The sequence below is a fragment of the Mytilus californianus genome, unplaced genomic scaffold, assembly GCF_021869535.1.
Source record: "Mytilus californianus isolate M0D057914Y unplaced genomic scaffold, xbMytCali1.0.p SCAF_1, whole genome shotgun sequence".
In the NCBI taxonomy this organism is placed as follows: Eukaryota; Metazoa; Mollusca; class Bivalvia; order Mytilida; family Mytilidae; genus Mytilus; species Mytilus californianus.
This window is the reverse complement of record NW_026262581.1, coordinates 74,118,644-74,134,286: the sequence shown is the minus strand read 5'-3', so window position 1 is coordinate 74,134,286 and position 15,643 is coordinate 74,118,644. Positions and strand designations below refer to the sequence as shown.

Here is a 15,643-nt window from a genome sequence, read left to right as displayed (position 1 = left end):
ACAAATTTACAAATTGACAAAGTCAAGGGTGTTTTTGTCGAAAAAGCGAGACATAGCGATCCTACATTCCGTCGGCGGCGTCCACAAATATTCACTCTGTGGTTAAAGTTTTTGAAATTTTAATAACTTTCTTAAACTATCCTGGATTTCTACCAAACTTGGACAGAAGCTTGTTTATGATCATAAGATTATATTCAAAAGTAAATTTTGTAAAAAAAAAATTCCATTTTTTCCGTATTTTACTTATAAATGGACTTAGTTTTTCTGCCAGAAAACATTACATTCACTCTGTGGTTAAAGTTTTTCAAATTTTAATAACTTTCTTAAACTATCCTGGATTTCTACCAAACTTGGAAAGAAGCTTGTTTATGATCATTAGATAGTATCCAGAAGTAAATTTTGTAAAAAAAAAATTCCATTTTTTCCGTATTTTACTTATAAATGGACTTAGTTTTTCTGCCAGTTAACATTACATTCACTCTGTGGTTAAAGTTTTTAAAATTTTAATAACTTTCTTAAACTATCCTGGATCTGTACCACACTTGGACAGAAGCTTGTTTATGATCAAAAGCTAGTATCTAGAAGGAAATTTTGATAAAATTTTGTTCCATTTTTTCCGTATTTTACTTATAAATGGACTTAGTTTTTCTTCCAGTCAACATTACATAAAGTCTGCAGTTTAAGTTTTTAAAACATTTATTAGATTCATAAATTATCCTGGATTTTTACCAATCTTGGACAGAAGCTACTTACATTCAAATGATAGTATAGAGAGGAATATTTTTATTATTTTTTTTTCTCATTTTTATTGAGCCTGCGATTAACAGCAAAAGTAGGCGAGACACTGGGTTCCGCGGAACCCTTACGAATTTTTTTCATTCATTCTTTCTTCAATTCTAAATTTTAAATGTGACAAGATAAAGATGGCACATAATTTTCAAATATAGTTTTTTAGAATTATTATTCTTTGTTATTTTGAAGTATCTTCATGTTTGACAAAATTTTAACTTCAATTTAACTTAAAAAAAATATGCTCCAAAATTTATTAAATTGATACACCTTTTTTTCACAGAAAATATTGGTTATCTATTTTAACATTCATGTGAGTCAAGTTAAGATAATGATGACTCAGTCTTACTCCATGAAAACACTGGTATCTTGCATTATGAGGGGCTTTTGCAAGGGATGCTACCAAAATTTGTGTAAAAGAATAAAGCTTTCACTCACTGAGTCAGAAAAATTACTCATTAATTCCAGAGTTCTGATAAGGGTGAATCAAATTCCCACGAAAAATAAAGTACTTATACTGAATTCCCTTTGGCTTCAAAAATAAATAAACTTGAAGTCTGTAAAAAATCCTTATGCCCCTCCATGATGATAGAAAATTTAAAAATTTCACTGAGTGAAGGGAGGTAACTCGTATGAAATGAATTTACAAATTTGAAAGAATTTAAACTACATAATCCAATTGAGCTATACATTTGTAAAGTAAGACCCAGGGACCATGCTCAGAGAAGTCATTTGTGTATATTATTTTACATTAGGGATGTTGAGTCAGTACAATGTGTGGATACAGCCATTTTGAAAAGGGGGGGGTTCCAAACCTAGGAACACCGTGAAACGTTCACATATTAAAAAAAAAGAGGAATCAGAATAAAAGGAGGGATTCCAACCCCCAGACTCAAAATTTAGATATTTATGTGAAATATTTATCAAATGAAAAAATATGACTGGGTTCAGATTATTTAAATTTCATATTTTTACTCTTAATATGTACCGGTATTTAGAACAATATTTGAATGCAGTAATTTTTTAAATATCTCAGCTTTTGATGATTTGAAAATGCACACATTTTCTTCTACTACTACTCCTATGTGGTTAATCTGCAGGCGAAATTTCTATAACACAGATGTACTGTGTGTGTCATCCAGTACACCCCAAGTTAAAAATACTTTAATTCTGAATTAGTTATTTTTATATGTAAAAGTCTTCTTTTATATTTGTTATAAATATTCACCATTAAAATTTCTAATATTTCTGAAGGATTATGATGAGCAATTTTTAATTGTGAAAGTTTTCATGTTATTTATTACAACAGTAGCCAAATGATCATTTGATCCATGATAGCCAAGTACCTGTACTCAAAACATGTCTGTCTTTTCTTCTTGAATGCAGTAAAAGATTTGACCATAATTTTCAATAGTTAAATTATGCATCTATTAATGTGCAACAATATAAGAAGCAAAATATAGAAGTTGGAGATTAACCCAGGGTATAACGCCTTCTTTATATTTGGGGTGTTAATTTAATATTAAAAGTTATCAATACAGAGATGATGATAGTTGCAATAACTTCAGATGAGGTTTATCCTGGTTATGATTAATTTCTCTGTATTTTCACCACTACAGACTGTCATTTGATCCAACTATTGAGAGTTTTTTTTTTAACATTGTCTTAAAGGTCTATCAGTGCTTTTTTTGTGGTGAAAAAAGTAAAATCACAAAAATACTGAACGCTGAGGAAAAGTCAAAACTGAAAGTCCCTAATCAAATGGCAAAATCAAAAGATAATGAGTAAATGCATTTTTTTTTGGTTCTTCGTTAAAAAAAAAGATGTCATTTAAATTAAACTTTCAGATTTATAATGAAAATTTTTCTAAGACATTTAAATTAAAATTTAAGATTTATAGTGAAATAATAATTTTTCTAAAATTTTTACATTTTCGAAGCATTGTAGTTGTCAGATTATAGAATAACATAGTACTTGAAATTGATTTAAACTCGTAGTCTAGTGCATGCAAAGTTCCGAAGCAAAACATTCTTTATCTTCAGAGTTTTGGTGTAGACTTAACAAATATCAAATGATCATTTCAGAAATACATTATGCTTGGAGCGCTGCGTGTCTTTACTAACATATAACAAAGTTGCTTATTGGTGTTTAAGTAGTAGGGTTGGTTATATCTTCTGTTTGTTTCAGTTGTTCTTTGGATGGTTCTTTGGTTTTTAGGTATTTAGGGTGTGGTGTTTACCATTCGAAGGAATCTATATATGTAATTCTGAAATGAAAAATATTTGATATTTCTAGTAAAAAAAAAAATAATCAAATGTTTGAGCATAAAGCTGCTTTGAACTTTGAATCTGTACGATTTTCATACTTTCTTTAATTTCTTATTTTCAAAATTTAAAATGAATATCTTCGATCAAAATCAAAATCTAAATTGTATTTGACATATTATGATGAAATGGAAAACTAGAAAACATATCCTCGTAAATTCAGTTGAATTCAGGGGAAGTACGTGGAAAATGATCCCAAAAGTTTTTTAGATATACTTTATCTTCTTCAAAATTGTTTCTGGGTATCTACATCTTTAAAGCACTGATCGCTATTAAGATAATAAAGAAGTAAAAATACATTTTTATAACAGTCAAGCCATAACGAAAATTCTGCCATACAAAAAAGAATTTGGATGTTTAATCTACATTTATTATAGAGTTATTAACATAATCGCAAAGGTTATTAATTCTAACATGACTGAAAGCTTGTACAAGTCTTAATATTTGGTGAACAATAATAAATTTCTATGATATATATATTATTATCACTATTTTACTGAATTTTCCTTTGATCTTACTGATAATTTCCTTTCTCAGCATAGTAGAAAGATATGGAAAGTATCTCTAGAAACTAAGGCTGCACGTGCCATTGTCAATGTAAATTTCAACGTCCTCATAAGCAAAATAGCGATAAACAAATTATCATTGGTCATCTCAACTTGATTGTTTTTCTCACTCTCGGGAGAAAATCAATCTGGCTGAGATGACCAACGAAATTTATAATGATTTCCAATACCCTAAAAACTTCATTTTGAGTTATCTGAAACTATCATCATCTCCAAGTGAAGAGTTATCTAACTTATCAATCCCGATATCTTACAGTAGTTATCTCCCTTTGCTTCAAGCTTCTCAACCTTGGGTTAATTTTCAACTCTCACCTTCAACACTAGGTTTTCATCCACAGATTCCAGACATTTAATGATAACTTCATTATTATGAGACCATAATTGACAACTGGTATTAATGTTTTAATTTTACTTGTTAGTCCCATTTAACAATTGCTCATCGTAATTTGTAAAATTAAATTGTCTTGAGTTTAAGCATTTCTTTGTAAAAATTTCCTGTTTAATAGAAAATTAATCATTTTAACTTCCCAAGCCATTCTGTGATCAATATATTAAAGGATAATTTTGTCAAGCTTCTTGAAACAATTTTTCTTTTTTGCAATCAAAAGTATTGACAGTGAGCAGGATCATTTCAAGATCACAAAAAAAGGAGCTGAAAACTGGTCTATTTTATTCTATTTATCATGTGTACATGAAAAGGAGTAGATTGTACAACACAAAAATTTCAAAGTTTGTTGAAATATAGCTCATTTTATACAATTTAGATCTTTTATTGAAAAAGGTATTAGACTGATCTTAACCCTATCATACCGTTTGAATTACAACATAAATTAATTTGCTCCTTGGTATCAAACCATTCTATCTTTTTCAAATTTGGTAATTACAATATAGGTAAAGCACTTGCCATCATAAAATACTTTAAAAAAATAAAATAAGTAAAACCCAATTATCAATAACTGACTGCAGCTATTCTTCATTGGATCCTTTTTGAAACTCATGGCCAGACAAAGAGTTATCTAAGAGCTTGACTCTTTAACAGGGATCCAACTTTAGCCTCATTAGTTCAAAGGAGTTTTCCATTAGTCCATAATAATTAAGAAATAATTGTTGCAAGCTATACTTTATTGTAGTTTTAACATGGGAAGGCATTATATACGTGATTATTTTTGCCTGAGCTATAGCATACAATCAGTTCTGTTAACCAAGCAGTTTTAGATTTATATTAGACCCTGTTTCAGACTTTGGGGATTTAATAACTAATAAAGTTAAAGATAACCAGACTATTTTAGATTTAACTGGTAATCTGTTTTCATTTCCCGGTAGCAAAAAAGAGCTGATTCCTGTAAGTCTGTATATTGGCTGCTTCTGGTTCTTATCCATTTAAGGAACCAATGATTCCGGAGAGTGCAGTAACCTTGCCTCAGTCCATTATTGTCAAGATATCAGTGATTTTCCTTTTTTCTGACAAAAGTCATTGGAAGTAATCTTACATAAAACAAATTTTGATATAACCAATCAAAAATGCTATCAAAAATAATCTGGGAACAAAAAATTTTACTTTTTCAATTGTAAATTTTGCTACTATTTTTCTTTCAAGTATAAAGCTAAAGTGAAAAGTAAAAATCTATTTTATTGAAGTATTACGTGCCATTTGAGTTTTGAAATTAATTTAAATTATAAAGTTTTGAAATTAATTTAAATTATAAAGTATTGAAATTAATTTAAATTATAAGGTATTGAAATTAATTTTTATTATAAAGGATCAGTATTTATATCATTTCTTTGAGTTCTCAATGTTTTCTTTCTAAATTTTTTTATTAAATCTAAAGATTTCATACTTGATACATGTAATATCATTTTGCATCATATTTGTATTTTTTAATTTCAGCTTCGTTTTCTTGTACCACTGAAACTTCACAGAATAATTGTGTACATTTTGAAGTTGTGTACCGGCTTATATGAAATTGTGTAAGGAATTTCCCCCCATTTTTCCCTTAATTCTGATCTTGATGATTGTTTTCCAAAATTTTCAAAGATGGTACTGATTTTGTATAATCAACTCCTGCAGTTTTCAATCTCAATCTGTTTAACTTCACACAATGATTGTACAAATATTTAAGTTGTCCACTTGGTACTATGGAATTGTTTGATAATTTTTTTCCTGACTTGGGAACTAAGTAATTTTTCATCAAAGGTAAAATAAATAGTTTTTCACCCATATCTTTTGGAATTCACAGAGAGTTTGCAAATCTATAGAGGCTTTTACAAATTTTGGGACTATACATGACTACTATGTACATGAGTAGTAAACCTTGAAAATGAGATATTTTTTTTATTAAACTATGCTTCAAGAAATTTAAAAAATTTTGATTTATATGTGTTTATTATACTATTACTACACTGTACTTTTTTTCTTACATTTGTATAAGTATTTTCATATCAGATGTCTGGTAACTTATATAAAAGCTATTATCTAGAGCTCTGTAAATAAAAAAAAATGTAAACATAGTTCTAAAATATACTTTTAATGAGTGGAAGAAATTGTGGGGTACAGAATACATTTCGTAAATTATCAAAATACAAGTTACCTGTTTAAAAGCATGTCTGGTATTTTTACAGTACTTTTTAAATGAATTTAATAAATTATTTGTATTTTAAATTGAGAATTTCTTCCGTTTCCATGATTGGAAAAATAATGTGAGATGCCTTGGAACATTCTGGTGACTATTGTACTTTTTATAATGTACAATGGAAAGGACATTTCATTACTTAGATAAAATGGATTCAGTGGACTGATTAGCATAAAAAACTATGATGGAAAACCTTTGAAAGCAGCCAGGATAGCAGCTCCAAGGAAGATGGTCAAATAAATCTTCAACCAAGTCTGAGGCTTTACCAAGAAATTACGAAGGCAAGTTTATTGAAGCCAAATACTTGTATACATTTTCTAAAAATATTCGACAAGAAGTGCATATTAAAACAACACGCCAGCTTTTCGATCAAATTATTTAAATCTTCAAGGGGAGACAAGTACAATTAACAGCAAGATTTGTTCATTCAATGGGATATAACTGTTAAATTTGCACATCACTTTTGTGCAGTTAAATTCCAAACAAAAACCTTTGACTTGTTTTATTTTTATTATGTCAAGTTTTCTGTTTAGTCAGGTTAATAGTTACTCCTTGCTATAGATCAATGACATTTTGTATTTATTTGCATTACTAACAAATTATCGAATTAATTAGCAATGTTGCTAAATCATCAGATGTTTTTCATTTTCCGCTGCTAGGCGAGACATCTCTGTCAACAGTTTATCTTACAAACTTGTGTTGATACTATTGTGTACATTTTGACTTCATATTTATAGAGAAATGGATTTGTAAAATATATAATGTGTCTTTTTTAATTCTTTTTAGGTTCTTCTGTGATATGTTTTCATGGTGTGGGAATAAGACTTGGTGGTCTAATACAGCTAATACGAAGGTATGTACCAGTATGTAAGTCCTGTTTTGAAAAAAAAAGTATTATAAAATGTATTTGGAAATAGCATGTGCTCTAAGCGTGAAGGTTTGTAGGAGTTTGGTAAGAAGTCTTTGCTTTCTTTAATTGCCTTTAAAGGAGTAAATTTAATTATCTGATTTGATTATGTAAAAGTTTGTTGGGATGCTGGTTTGCTGTTGTCAACTTCTATTACATATTTATAGACTTTTATTTAATTTGCCACTGGACATTTAGCAACCAACAATCAAATGAATCAATCATTCAAAATATGGAATATACATACAGTATATAAAAAATGATCCTTTTAAACAATCTTGAATGACTAATCATTTTATTTTTCAGGTTAGCATTACAGCTTGTCTGTAAAGATTGAAGCTGGGAGTGGGCATTGGAGCTGACTTTTATGGTAAGAACCAATACAAAAAAAACAATATGTAAAAAAAGAAATATGTTAGACACCTACCATTGACTTGTTTTTCATCCTTTTCTGCTAATAAAGACTGGTAGTTCAAAAAATATATCAGCAAATCACTTGACTTTTAAACAAAGTAAGAGAAAGGTTTTATGAATCATGATTATAATGACCAGTTATTTATTATTTTGCATTTGATATTGTTTCAATTTTCAGATTTTGACAATTACGTTTAATTCTGTATATTTCTTTTTCAGGTAACTGTGGCTGCATAAAAGGGCTATGTGATTTTACTGTAACAGTAAAGAATGTAATTCAGACTATTTTTGTGTATGTTTGAGAAAATGTTTATAATTTTTACAAAAAAAAAAAAAAAATGTGTACAGGTTCTCCATTTTCAACAAGATTGGAAGTTGTAGGTTAATATGTCTTTGAAATTTCAAAAACTACTTTCTATTTTCTGTTCATACTCATGTCTAGACAAAACGCTTCCAGTAGTTTAAGAGTGGAGAATCTAAAAAAAAAAAGAAAAGGAAAAAAAAGAAAAAGACAAAAATGTTCAATTATTGAAATGTTTTTTATTTTTGCAAATTGTAATATATTTTTTCACCTTTGTGTCATTTTAGCTGAGTTTATAACAAAGGGTATTTTATTTTAAGAATATTTTACAAGAAGCATAGTTGAAGAATATCTTGATGAAAGTAGATTGATTGATTTTTGGTATTTAACACCACTTTCAGCATGATATGCTATATCTTGGCTGCCAGTTTTTATTTGTGGAGACAGCCTGGTGAAAACATCCCCTTCAACAGAGAAACTGACAACTCTAGTCAATTAAGATTGACATTAAACACACCTACAATGTGAGGGTTCAGAGTGGTGACAGGCTAGTGATACAGTAGTTGAACTACTTTGACCATTCAGCCACTATTACTCCATCCGCACTAAATATGTTATTGAAATGTGTTGAATTTTTGTAATTTAATTATTTTTTTAGTTTGATTTATACTGTTTATGTTTTTTGTTATATATAACAAAGATGTGGAGTTCTAACAGGGTGAAATTTAGGTCAAAGGGAGGTAATTTATTATACTGTGTTTGACTTCAAATACTTGAAATTTTCCTCAATGTTAGATTTTTATTTACTTGGATACTCACATTTATGCACTTTTTTACATATCAGATGTTTTCTAGATAATAGAAATTTAGGGTGGAAAAATTATGTGTCACTTAAAATAATTATGTGAAATTTTTCAAAAAGTATATTAATTGAAAGTGCATCTGATATTTTTTATGTATGTTACTTTATTTTCTAAAAACAAATGGACACAACATAGAATGACAATAAGATATTGAGAAAAACCACCTTGTCAGCCAGGATAGCAGCTCTTAGGAAGATGGTCAATTAAATCTTCAACCAAGTCTGACTCTTTACCATGAAAATAGGGAAAGGCAAGTTTATTTTAGCCAGATCTTTTAAGATAACAGACCCTTCTGAAATATTGCATTTAAAACACCATTGATGAATTAATTTACCAGTTTAGTATTTAAAGATACAAGATACATGTACAAGATTTTCTATTAAAATATCAATAATGAATCCTGAAAATAGTCATTAAACCAAGAAAAGACCAGTACAATTTAAAACACGATTTTGCATTCAATGGGAGATAATTTTGTAAAATATTCAGATATTTTTTGTGCAGTTAAATTTAAATCTGACGTTTTTTTACTTTTCTATCTTTTATATTGATTAAAAAAAAAAGATTTTATACAATTGTCTACCTGCAATAAGAAATCAGAACAATATTTAGTAAATTTTAGGTTATCGGTAACACATAAATTGATTTACAAAATGTATAATGTGTTGATTATAATTTCATTTCAGCTTCTTTCTGAGACATGTTTTCATGGTGTGGGAATAAGACTTGGTGGTCTTATACAGCTTATACAAAGGTATGTACCAGTATGTTAGTCCTGTTTTGGAAAACTCAAATGTAATATAAATATTTTATGGAAAAACAAGATTTGAACGCTTAAAAGATTTTTTACAGGAATCTACTCTTATTATTATATCAGAACCAAATAGATAAAGATAGAGTAAAGTTTAGGATCTGAATTGTTTACATAAAAATGTGTTGGCTTGTTGGATTGCTGTCTCATCCATATGTTCTTGACATATATATAACACATTTTAAGACTATTTCTATTTAATGATTTGCCATTGGACCTTAAGCAACCAACAACCAATCATTCAATCTATTCAATAAACACACATAATACCAACAAAGAACCTTTTAAACAGTTTTTATACACCCGTTTACGGGACTTATTATGGTATACCGTTGTCCGTCTGTACGTCCGTCGTCAACATGTCCGACATTAACTCAAAAACGCTTTAACCAATTTGCACAAAACTTTGATGAATTGTTTATATCTATTGACATGAGCTCCCTTTCTTTTGATATAAATTTTAGATTTTACTTTTCCGAGTTGTGGGGTTTTATTCATTAAAAAAAGGGTTTTTTTTCCAGTTTTCGGACAATAACTCAAGAATGCTTTCACCAACTTGCAAGAAATTGTGGTGAATTGTTTATATCTATTGACATGAGCTCCCTTTCGATTTTTATAAATTTTAGATTTTACGTTTCCGAGTTACAGGGTTTTATTAATGAATTATCATTTTATATTTCAGGTTAGCATCACAGCTTGTCTGTAAGGATTGAAGCTGGGAGTGGGCATTGGAGCTGACTTTTATGGTAAGAATTAATACATAGATTTATGAACTTTTCATCCAAGAGCATTTTAAAGCCCAAGATTTTTGTTAGGCACAGATGTAAATCTTACATATTAATGTATTCTTTACTTATAGTTGAATAAACAATTTAGATGGAGATATAAAGATATATAAGGGAAGTCAAAAAGTATAATGTATAATGCGAAATCTTGGGATTTCAGTTTTTTGTTATCAATAGTTGTCCCCATATATGAAAATATGTAAGTGTGGTATGTATGCCAATGAGACAGCTATCAACCAGAGACCAAATGATGTGGATGCAACTAAATTTCACCCTATGCCTTCAACAATGAGCAAAACCTATATTGTATAGTTAGCTTAAAGGTTCAACATGACTAAATGTTAAAAAATTCAATCAAGTATGTTAATAGCCTGATATACTATATATAGCTATAAAACAATGTTAAAAAGATATTTGTCAAGACATCAGCCAATGACTTGTTTTTCATCCTTTTATTGCTAAGAAATACTGGTACTTTAAAATTTATGTCAACAAATCTCTTTATAACAAAGAAAAAGAAATGTTCTATACATTATAATTGTAATGCTCAGTTAATTATAATTGTTTTGCATTAAATATTATTTCAATGTTCATGAGTAATGTATATTTCTTTTTCAGATAACTGTGGCTGCATAAAATGGTTGTGTGATATAACTGCAACAGTAAAGAATGTAATTCAGACTATTTTTGTGTATGCTTGAGAAAATGCTTAAAATTTTTTTACAAAAAAAAAAAAAAAGATATGTAAAGATTCTCCATTTTCAACAAGATTGGAAGTTGTAAGTTAACTTGTATTTGACATTACAAAAATTCTTTCTATTTTCTGTTTATACTCATGTCTAGTCAAAACACTTCCAGCAGTTTAAGAATGGATAATGTAAAAGAAAAAGAAAGAAAAAAATAAAAAAAAATGTTCAATTATTGAAATGTATTTTTTTTTGCAAATTGTAATGTATATATTTTTGCCATCTTTTTGTTATTTTAGGATTTGAGATACTTTCAAATTTTACAAGTTACTTTATACATGTAGTTAATGCAATTAAATCTGCCGATGTGAATATTCCCATTAAATTTCTTAGCAAAAATTTTAATTATTTTGTTTTTTTTAGCAACGTTTCAAAATACCTTACCATAGCAAATGCCTCTCTAGTATAAACTAAAAAGATGAATAATGGTCTGCAGAAAATATATACCCTTACAACCTTTTCTTTCATGTTAATTTTAATATCTTTAAGATATGTGACAAGGGTGCTCTAATGCAGAGGAATTTATGAAGTTAAGAAGTCCGAAATATATTTTTTGCACTTTTTTTGTCATTTTTAGCTGATTTTGGTTTGTAACCAAGGTGATATTTTTTAAAGAATAATTTTACAAAAGGCATAGTTGAAGAACATCTTGTTGAAATTGGATTGGTTGATTTTTGGTGTTAAACACCACTTTAACATGATTAACTATAATATTAGCTGTAAATTTTTATTTGTGGAGACAGCCAGAGTGCCTGGTGAAAACATCACCTTCATCAGGGAAACGGGCAAACCCTAGTCAAATTAAGAATGAAGTTACACATTTCATGTGAGGGTTCTCAGTGTTGACAGGCTAGTGATACAGTAGTTGAACTACTTATAGGACCACTCAGCCACCATAAGTCGATCAGTACGAAATATTTTATTGAAATGTGTTAGATTTTTGTTATCAATCTATTTTTTAATTTTAATTGTGCTATTTTATTTATTTTGTTTAATATAACAAGGATGTGGAGTCTGAACAGGGTGAAATTTGGGTCAAAGGGAGGCAATTTATTATGCCCCTGTTTATAACTCCACATACTTAAAATTCCCTCAATGTTAGGATTTTCATCTACTTGGATATTCATGTTTGTACATTTTTTTTAAAATATCAGATGTATACTAGCTAATATTGACTATTATTTAGAGCTCTGTAATAAAAAAAAACAAAATGTAAGCAGAGCTCTAGATAATAAGTATGCAGGGTCGGAGAAATCTTGGGTCATTAACAATTGATTTGCTGAAATTTTCAAGAAAGGGGATTTATTGGAAATGCATCTGATATATTTAATGTATAAAACTATATTTAAAAAAAAAAGATGTTAAGATGATGAGGAGAGCCACCTTGTCAGCCGGGAGAGCAGCTCTAAGGGAGATGGTCAATTTAATCTTTACCAAGTCTGAGGCTTTACCATGAAAAATATGTGGTAAGTTTATATATTCCACAAATTTTATGGTAATAATATATATATAGGCATTTAACATTATTTTTTAAGGGTTCTTTTTTGTCAGTGTTTGATTTTTAGAGTATCTAGTCTGACATTTGTTTTCTGTCTGGTATCGAATGAGCTGTGTTGGATAGAAACCAACTGTATGCAATTTATTATCAATGAATTTGTAAACTTATTTGGGTCGAACAAATTTTTATGCAAAGTCTGTAACTGTTTGAAAATTGAATTGATATAGAATCATTTTCATAAAAGCGTGGACAAGACGATTTCTTGGCGCTCTTATGTTATCTATTGACTGGGTCAGATAAGGTGAAAGTTTGTAACGCCCACTTGTCACATTGAATGTGTTATAGACATTTAAACTGGGGTCCCCAAAGGTTCTAAATGCCTACATCAAATAGTACGAATTACTAGCAGAGGACTAAACCTTGTGTGTTGATCTAAATGTTGAATAATTATTTTCTTTTTTTCTTCTCTTGTGCCTACATGTACTTTGCTCTTTTATTCTATTTAAATCCTTATTGGAAGGCCTCTGACAGACTGAGTGAGCGTAAAATCACTGTTATCGGTAGCCAATGGCAAACAAGTTAAAGGTACTGTAAATTCAGAAATTATTGCGTGCAATTATTAATAAATAAATTTGGTGTATTTACTTTCTTCTGATTGGTTAAAAGTATCTTTTATTTCAATGTTGTCAATTTTTATGGCGACACGCCCACTCTGACGACGTATATTCATACGCCAACATCCGTGTACGTTGTTATGGTTAATATAAATAACATAAAAAGTTCTTTGAGCCTTATTTTTGATAGAAATTTATTTATAATGAATGGCTATAATTTATTTTGAATTTATTGAACCATAAAATTAATTTTTGACTCTTCACATTTTACATAATCCGCTTCTCGGATTATTCAATGTGAAGAGCCAAAAATTAATTTTATGGTTCAATAAATTCAAAATAAATAATAACCATTCATTAATTGCGATTTTGTAATTTTAGACTAAAATGCGATTTTAATTTATGCGATATTGAGAAAAATCCTGTTTAATTCACATAAAAAATTTCAAAATGCTAGATTAAATTATTGCCAATACAACCATGTTGCATTTTTCACAATAATGAAAACATTGCAATAGTTTCTGAATTTACAGTAATTGAGTTAGTATTATTACCAACATAAGTATTGGGGTTGTCTACACTGTTATGAAAATGATTTTAAGAACCATCAAAAGAGAACAAAACCATCCGATTTTGTAATTGAATATTGCAAAATCATTGTCTTATACATATACGTCCACTTGCACAAGGTCAGTTTCTATCTCTAGCAGTTTAAAGTTTATATAGTGAAGATGATAATGTATAACAGGTTTTAATAAATGAAACATAGCATTATTTTTTTAGTCTTCTTAGAGACCGATTGATCTGTAAAACAAGTAATTATTTTTTTATTTTTTTTATTTTTAGGTTGTTATAATGATGATGTTTTCATGGTGTTGGGAGTAAGACTTGGATGTCTGATATTGTTAACATGTTGGTAGGTAATCAAGCATCTTTTTAGTAATATAATATTTGAAATCAATTTCATAAGGTTCTTTAGTACCAAAAAAATAATTTTACACTAATGAGATACCGGTTGATTTTTTTTGGTAAATATAAAACTGAGTTTATAATTCAGAATACCAAATATTTTTTCCATGATTTTTTGTTATCCTATTGCAATTTTAAATTTAGTACATGTGTAATAATATTTTTTAGGAAAGTTTAGTATAACTGACTACTTTTATATTCCAGGTTATCATCAGGTTTCCATTGGGTTACTTGCTGGGATAAAGCTGTTATAAGGTGAGAACTTATTCATCAACATACAACTTTAATGTGTTTATGTTATAGTGTGATGAATGTCACTAAATAGATTTCAATATATATATTTTTTTTTAATTTACAATTAAAAAAAATCAGTATTCAATCTTTTCATTTTAAAATAATGTACCCTTTAAAGCAGATACTAGATCTGAAGAAGATATATGAAGGGGAGATAACAATAAAATCGGATATTTTTGATACTATATATTTTTGAGTAATCTATATAAGTAATAAACAAATTGTTTAACATACACTGATGTCTGTTTCTTTATTCCCGTTAGATTATTTTAAGATTAAGAATCAACAATTGAAATTTAACTTTTTTTCTTTTTCAGTCGAAAGAGTTGCTGTAGCTGCCTTCCTTGTATGGTAAAATCCTCAGACTACAATCCTGCAAACCATTAGATGAACTGTTGCTATCTTTTGTAAAAAAATCAGCAGATATTTGTCTTATAAGTAGAATGAATTATAAATGCAATTAATTTTTAATGCTTTATTATTCAAATTATAAATATTTATTTCATTATTTTTTCTTGCATTCAATTATTGTTTTGTGATTGAAGAAATATAAAAAAAAAACTGTGAAATTATTGTTATTTGAGAGGTCCCAAAGGTATGATGTATGGTTTCACAAGATACCCATAAGACTTGCTTCAGTTTACATATATTTTTTAAGTTATATACACTGGTTAAGAATTATAAGTCCTTTGTGAAATTATTTTTTCTGGTTATAAACCTATTAAGTAGGACTTTGATGGCCAAACACTAAAAGGGAATAAAACAAATCCCCTATTAAACAATTTAAGTACTGAGTTTTTGGTGCAATATGAACTAGAAATAAAAATGTTTAGTTAGATGGTTTGTTTTGACTCGGCATTCTTTACATTCATACAAATTAATGGCTGTCGGTTTTATTTATTGGTTTTGTTTATATATTGTAAATGCATTATTCAGCATCTGAGACCACTCAAGTGAAAATAATTACATAGTTTTTGCAGTTTGTCATGATATTTTCTCATTTTTGTGTGATTGATTTCTAAATTTTTTCTCATTTATGATTATTTATATTTTAATGTTTGATTTTGAGGCTTGTACTCAGCTTCTAAACAATTACCTCCACATGTATAACCAGGATCCTGTAAAAGAAATT

General features: G+C 28.5%; 2 long non-coding RNA genes across 2 annotated transcripts; both read left to right on the top strand.

Annotated features, from left to right (window-relative positions):
• The first annotated feature begins 7,089 nt into the window (after positions 1-7,089).
• Positions 7,090-8,148, top strand: LOC127724178 (uncharacterized). The gene is made up of 3 exons (XR_007992380.1): positions 7,090-7,162; positions 7,523-7,586; positions 7,850-8,148. It is a non-coding gene; the product is annotated as an uncharacterized LOC127724178 (long non-coding RNA).
• Positions 8,149-11,563: 3,415 nt separating this feature from the next.
• LOC127724181 (uncharacterized) lies at positions 11,564-14,946 on the top strand. Its single transcript, XR_007992381.1, has 4 exons — positions 11,564-12,602; positions 14,095-14,164; positions 14,422-14,472; positions 14,829-14,946. It is a non-coding gene; the product is annotated as an uncharacterized LOC127724181 (long non-coding RNA).
• Positions 14,947-15,643: the final 697 nt, after the last annotated feature.